This window comes from Perca flavescens, chromosome 1, assembly GCF_004354835.1.
Source record: "Perca flavescens isolate YP-PL-M2 chromosome 1, PFLA_1.0, whole genome shotgun sequence".
Classification (NCBI taxonomy): Eukaryota; Metazoa; Chordata; class Actinopteri; order Perciformes; family Percidae; genus Perca; species Perca flavescens.
This window is the reverse complement of record NC_041331.1, coordinates 5,807,558-5,813,899: the sequence shown is the minus strand read 5'-3', so window position 1 is coordinate 5,813,899 and position 6,342 is coordinate 5,807,558. Positions and strand designations below refer to the sequence as shown.

The window sequence follows — 6,342 nt, the reverse complement described above, 5'->3', positions numbered from 1 at the left end:
TATTTCTGAGCTAGACATTTGGAAAATGGGTCAAATTTTACCTGAAGACAACACAAGGGTTAAAACAGCCAGCAATGGTAATATGGTACACAATTTCACCCCATGCTGTTTAGTACACACATTAGTTTATTGTGCAGTCAGCCACACCTTTCATAATTGTATGTTTATTTCCTTTAGCTTTACATGGTTTAAATGGAGTGCACTCTTTTCTACATTGTAAGGTTTTCTGTTACATTAATCAGTATTTTCTGTCTTTGTTTACCATGCTGGTGGTGAGGTCCTTCCCGGTGCAGGAAAGGCGTGCCCAAGGGTGAAGGACTGTTATGGTTTAATGCCAATTGGGCATTTTAGGCCTTTACTTGATAGGAAAGCTTAGACATTTAAAGGGAGGGAGAGGGGAATTGACATGCAGCAAAGGGCCGCAGATTGATTTTTAAAGGGCAGCCACTGGGACAAGGACTGAGCATCTCTACATGGGGCGCACCCTCTCCCAGCACCCTCTTCTTTTTGATTTTTTTCATCAGGTTTTTGAAATACTATACTGTAACTTTTATATCACTTTTTGGACATGCTATACTATGACTTTTTTATCACTTTCTTTCGACATACTATACTATGACTTTTTGGACATGCTATACTATGACTTTTTTTGACATACTATACTATAACTTTTCATAATTTTTTTTCGAGATTCTCTACTAAAATTTGTTTTGCCCTTTATTTGATAGGATAGCTGAATTCTTGAAAGGGGAGAGTGTGGTGGGAATGACATGCAGCAAACCGCTGCAGGTTAGACTTGAACCCCTGACTGCTGCATCGAGGGCTGAGCCTCTGTACGTGGGGCACGTGCCCAATCAGGTGAGCTACCCAGGCGCCCCATTCTATGACTTTTTGATCACTTTTTTTGGCATACTATGCTATGACTTTTTCAACATACTATACTATGACAGTTTCATCATTTTTTTGACATGCTATACCATGAATTTTTCATAACTTTTTTTTGACATACTATACTTTGACTTTTTATGACTTTTATTATACATATTCATACTTTCAGCTAGAAAATAAATTCAAACCATACAATGTTCTACATCTTCTACATTATTAATATTTTAAAGCAAATAATTCAGTTTTGACTTTCAAAAAAACTTTAAATCTTCCACATCTTTTTTTATGTAAGTGGTGTTACTCAACTTTTCAATGACATTAATACTAATTAAAACTATTGGCACTTTTCTCCTTCTAACGCAGTTAAGTTAGCAAACCAATCTGCTAATCCAAGAAGACAACTGTACATCACAAATACAGTACCAGGAGTGGGGCTCGAACCCACGTGGACATATGCCCATTGGGTCTTAAGCCCAACGCCTTAACCGCTCGGCCATCCTGGTAACACCCCTCACGTTGACGGCAATAAAACAATCTATGGTGAACAGATTTGAGAGAAAAATGCTTGCTGTGTATAATTCTCATGAAAAAAAGACAAAACACCAAAAGTGCGTTTTAACCCTGGAGGGATTGTTTATATTGCATCTTGAGTGCAATCCCACGACTAATATTGTTATTCAGTTACGCATTGACACTTAAATAGGATTAAATTACACATGCGTTATTATTTGAAGATACCCAACAGTTTGGGAAAGATCCTTTCGTATTTCCACATCTCAATGTCCCCATGCACAAAGAATGAAGTGTTTCTTCATGTGTAGAGGAAATTCTCCTACTTCTGAAGCTTAATATGTAAAGTCTTCAAAAAGCCTCTTGGATCAGCTGGAAAATGCTTTGTCACAGAGCTGAAAACATGGCTGTTTTTTTCTATGGCGGTGTTGCTGACTAACCAAAGCACTTATTGTTACCAATAGTGGGGTTCAACCCCACGTAGGTAATTGCCCATTAGATCTAATGCCTTATCCACGCTTCTATTGCTGCTACACATTGCACTTAATTCGGCAAAACTTGTTTGGTCACGAATATTCACTCTGTATCCCATTCACTTTCATTGAAGTCCTAACAACGGACACATTTTAGCCTGCGCTTCATGTTTCCCTGCAATCTCTAGCCGATCTACCACCTTTGTACCACACACTAGTTGAACAAATACACACTCTGAGCAAACGTGTTCGGGACATTGAGGATTAGCTCTCTGGCATGTTTTATTACTATTATTACAGATACAGCGCCTACAGTCTTTGCTGTTTGATGAAAGTAATTTATGACTTGTCTCAGAATGTATATAAGCCAAACAGAATGAGGCAACAGCACTTAAACACAAACATATTACCAGGAGTGGGGTTCGAACCCACGTGGGTATACACCCATTGGATCTTAAGTCCAACGCCTTAACCACTCGGCCATCCTGGTACAGATCTTACTTGTACAGTGCATCTAAACCAGCGGTTCTCAAAGTGTGGGGCGCGCCCCACTGGTGGGGAATAGAGACGTGACAGGTGGGGCGCACCAAATGGGAGGAAATTTTCCTTTTTATGCCTTTATATCTTTATCCAAACATCCCAACTCTCCCGGAAGTTCCGGGAATCTCCCGCATATTGATAGCGGCTCCTTGACGCCCGCAAATGAGATCAAATATCCCGGAATTTGGAGCAAGAACGCGCACTAGACTAGAGAGTGACTGCGTGTGTGTGTGTGTGTGTGTGTGTGTGTGTGTGTGTGTGTGTGTGTGTGTGTGTGTGTGTGTGTGTGTGTGTGTGTGTGTGTGTGTCAGGGTACCCGCGGGGTCTTAAAAGCATTGAAAAAGTCTTAAATTTGATCGTCTCAAATTAAGGCCTTAAAAGCCTTGGATTTGGTATACAAAGTCTTGGATTTCGTTACAAAGGTCTTATATTGTTTGCCTTTCCTAGGATTAAGTTCATACCGTAACAAAATTAACTGTTACCAATGTAGGCTAATTAAAAACTGACCGTCACCTGTCGCTGGACGCACCGGAGGACCGAGACACAAAACACGCCTCTCTGACCGGTACCGGGGGTTAGCGGTTAAACTGAGTGGAGGATGTGCGGAATGTGTCGGTGTGTCGAGCCTGGCTGGCCACTCGGCGCCTTCAGACAAAGCTCAAGATAACAGGCTAACGGCTTATTAGCTAGTCAAACACCGAGCGGCTCCATTAATCTGCTCGGTGAGTCTTAACAAACAGAGCGAGCAGCCGCCGGACTCTAACATCTGTTGATCCGTGCAGGACTTCACTGTGAGCGGACTGTTTAGAGGCGATGTGACCGGCAGGTAACGTTAAAGGTTCGCTGCTACTGTAGCAGAGCTGCAAGGAAACTCAAGTGTCACACATTGAGCGTACTGTCACGCAATCCCGCCACACATTGTATTTCTCACGCGGAAAAACTATTTATAACATATTTAATATTCTGCAGCGCCCAGAAGTTTTCTGGTGCGCCGCTCTCACTATGGAACTGACAGGAATCAAGCGTGTGTTTCCTGGAGTTCTTAGTCAAGCCTGCCACTTATCAGCCAATCAAAAAAAAAAAAAGAGGGGCTATATAATAGCCAATCAGAAAATAGTACTATTGTATCTGGGTAAGATTTAACGCAACAACCAATGAGAAAAAAGCATAGAGCAGCGTACAGACACTTCCCTAAACGTTCCCAAACAGGGCTCTGAGTCTGTCAGAAGGTCTGAGATCTACCGTATCAGCACAGCAATCACGTAATGCACAGCAGACTATGATGCAGGTAGATTATTTTATAGTTTTTTTTTTTCTCAAAATATCATGACTCCTCCAAATCTCAGAGAACACAGATATATTTTGAATGTGCAAAAAGTTTTGAACATGAGCAGAAATCTTGCTCAAAACACATCTGAAATATTACAGTCCAGTGGTGTATTAATTCATTAAAATTAATGAATTTATCATTGAGGTGAATAATTGTCATATGCGCATTTAAGGAGGTTACTTCCTCAACAAAAGTTGTCACAGCCTGTCCTTAAAACTTAAGAGCTCTGAGTAAATGCTGTACTGAGCTGTGTGTTTTCAGTGTTAAACACTGCTGCAGCTATTCATGCACGACTGTTGTTGGTGATCTCCAGAGGTGGAAGACTTACTCACATCATGTATTTCAGTAAAAGTAGAAAAAAACAGTGTTGTAGAGTTACAAATTGTCAGTTACAAGTCCTGCATTCAACTTAAGTAAAATATACTGTACTTAAAGTACCAAAAAGTAAAAGTGCTCATTATGCAGTGTAATATATCTTATATTATTGGATTATATTATATTATTATGCCACATCATATCTCTGTGAGATGGGCTTTTCAGCTGTTGCTTCACTGAAAACAAAGTACAGATCTCAGCTGAACATTGAGCATGACTTGAGAGTAGCAGTATCAAGCCTGCAAACCCAGTTTGAGAAATTGTGCAATGCAAAACAGGCTCATTGCAGCCACTAATGCAGGGATAAATAGACCTGTCTTGCCAAATTGATTTCTTTTTTTCTTTTTTTAACAGATTGCAAAGTGGCGCTTTTATTTATTTTCTATTTTTGAACTTGATACAAATTTTGACACAGCTGTACTTTTATTTTCTTTAATTTTGAACATGTTGTTATTGGATGTAGATTGTTAGTTTGTATTTAGATACAACTTGTTACTATACTGATACTAGTTGTTCAATAATTTGGAACAGTTTAAGCTTGTTGCGTATTTCACTAGCATTGTGTTGGGCCGATGGGGGCAGGTGGGGCTTGAAAATTCCGCCTTGTCCAAAGTGGGGAATGACCGAAAAAGTTTGAGAACCACTGATCTAAACACATTTTGTGAAAAATGTTGATTGTGTATAAATAACACAACTTTACAGGCAGAGTCGATAATGTTGACAAGCTGGCAATATTTGAAAGTAGCATCTCCTCGGTGCTCTGTCTAACCCCTCCCCTTGCCCTCGGGGCTCTCCGTGGCAGGGCAACTTTTGCTGAGTTTTCTTGCTGAGACTTGCAGAATCTCTGGCTCGTATTGTAGGCGGTTATTGGTGGGTGTTTTTGAAGGATTACAGCGTTTACAGATGACTAATCTTTCCCCCTCCTTTTTCAGAGCCCATAAGTTATTTATTGCTGTCGGGGTGTAATTAAAAGTGTACATGTATATTGAAAATAGTTACCAACCCTGCCTTTAAAAATCTACAGCAGTAAAATGCAACATACGCATTAATCCAGCAGTAATATTAATCCAGAAACATAAGATATAATAGTAAAACACTGACAGGGAAGCTTTTCTGCATGATGAGTACTTTCAGTACATTTCTGAGAATATTTACACATTTTTACTAAGTTTTCAATGTAGGACTTTTACTTCACAGTGTGGTATGGTACTTTTAATGCAGTAAAAGATCTAAATATATATATATATATATATATATATATATATATATATATATATATATATATATATATATATATATATATATATATATTTATTTGATAGGAACCATGCATATTTATGAATATTCTTGTATAAAAAACACCATGTAAATATGCCAGAATTAGTAAAAATAACTACTTTTCATCTGCAGTCCCTAGGCAAGTGACATAGGACTAACATAGAAACAGCCAGCAGTCGTACAGCACTCATTCACTTTAAATTAAAAAGTACACTTAATGGTGACATATACATTGACAAAACAAAACAAAAATACATGATGACAAAGACATTATTCATCCACCTCTATACTGCATTCAATTTAACAGTGAAAGTGTATGGTTGATGAAATGTGTGACAGTTAAAAGTGAGTATAGCATAAAGGCTAAATGTGGCATGAAGGCTCTGACATCTGGTGAGTCTGTTATAACAGAATGAACATTTCAAAAACCACATACTGTATGTGTAATGTTTGAGTGGCCATGTATTGTATTGACTTGTCCATAGCCTTCACTGAATAAGAGATTTAAGACACACACACACACACACACACACACCGGGACAGATGCAATGTTTCCCACAGGTTGCAAGGACTCAAGATTTTCCATTAACAGTGATAAAGGTGTGCAGCTCTGTTTGTACAATTTGTTATATTTGTTCGTTAGTTCTTGGAATACGTGACCAGTATAAAAACTCTCACTTAGTAACAGCGAGACACTTGTCTCTTCGGTCTTTCAGGTAACAACCCCGTCTGCACACTTCATCATTCATACACACAGTGCCAGGGACTTTGGTGACATTTAAAGCCTGAGTCTGCATGGGACATTGGCATTTAGCATTCAGAGTAATATGGATTATGTATTTGTGATGATGACATGCTTTTAAAAAACTAACTTTTATTATATGAGTTTCCTCAGTGTGAATTATGTTTTCACTTCATCTCCTTCATCCTCTCTTGGTTCTGTCAGGT

General features: G+C 38.9%; 2 non-coding genes across 2 annotated transcripts; both read right to left on the bottom strand.

Moving 5' to 3' along the window:
- Positions 1–1,308: 1,308 nt before the first annotated feature.
- trnal-uaa (transfer RNA leucine (anticodon UAA)) lies at positions 1,309–1,391 on the bottom strand. Its single transcript has one exon. It is a non-coding gene; the product is annotated as a tRNA-Leu (tRNA).
- An 887-nt stretch (positions 1,392–2,278) lies between these two features.
- On the bottom strand, positions 2,279–2,361 carry trnal-uaa (transfer RNA leucine (anticodon UAA)). Its single transcript has one exon. It is a non-coding gene; the product is annotated as a tRNA-Leu (tRNA).
- Between the last annotated feature and the right edge of the window lie 3,981 nt (positions 2,362–6,342).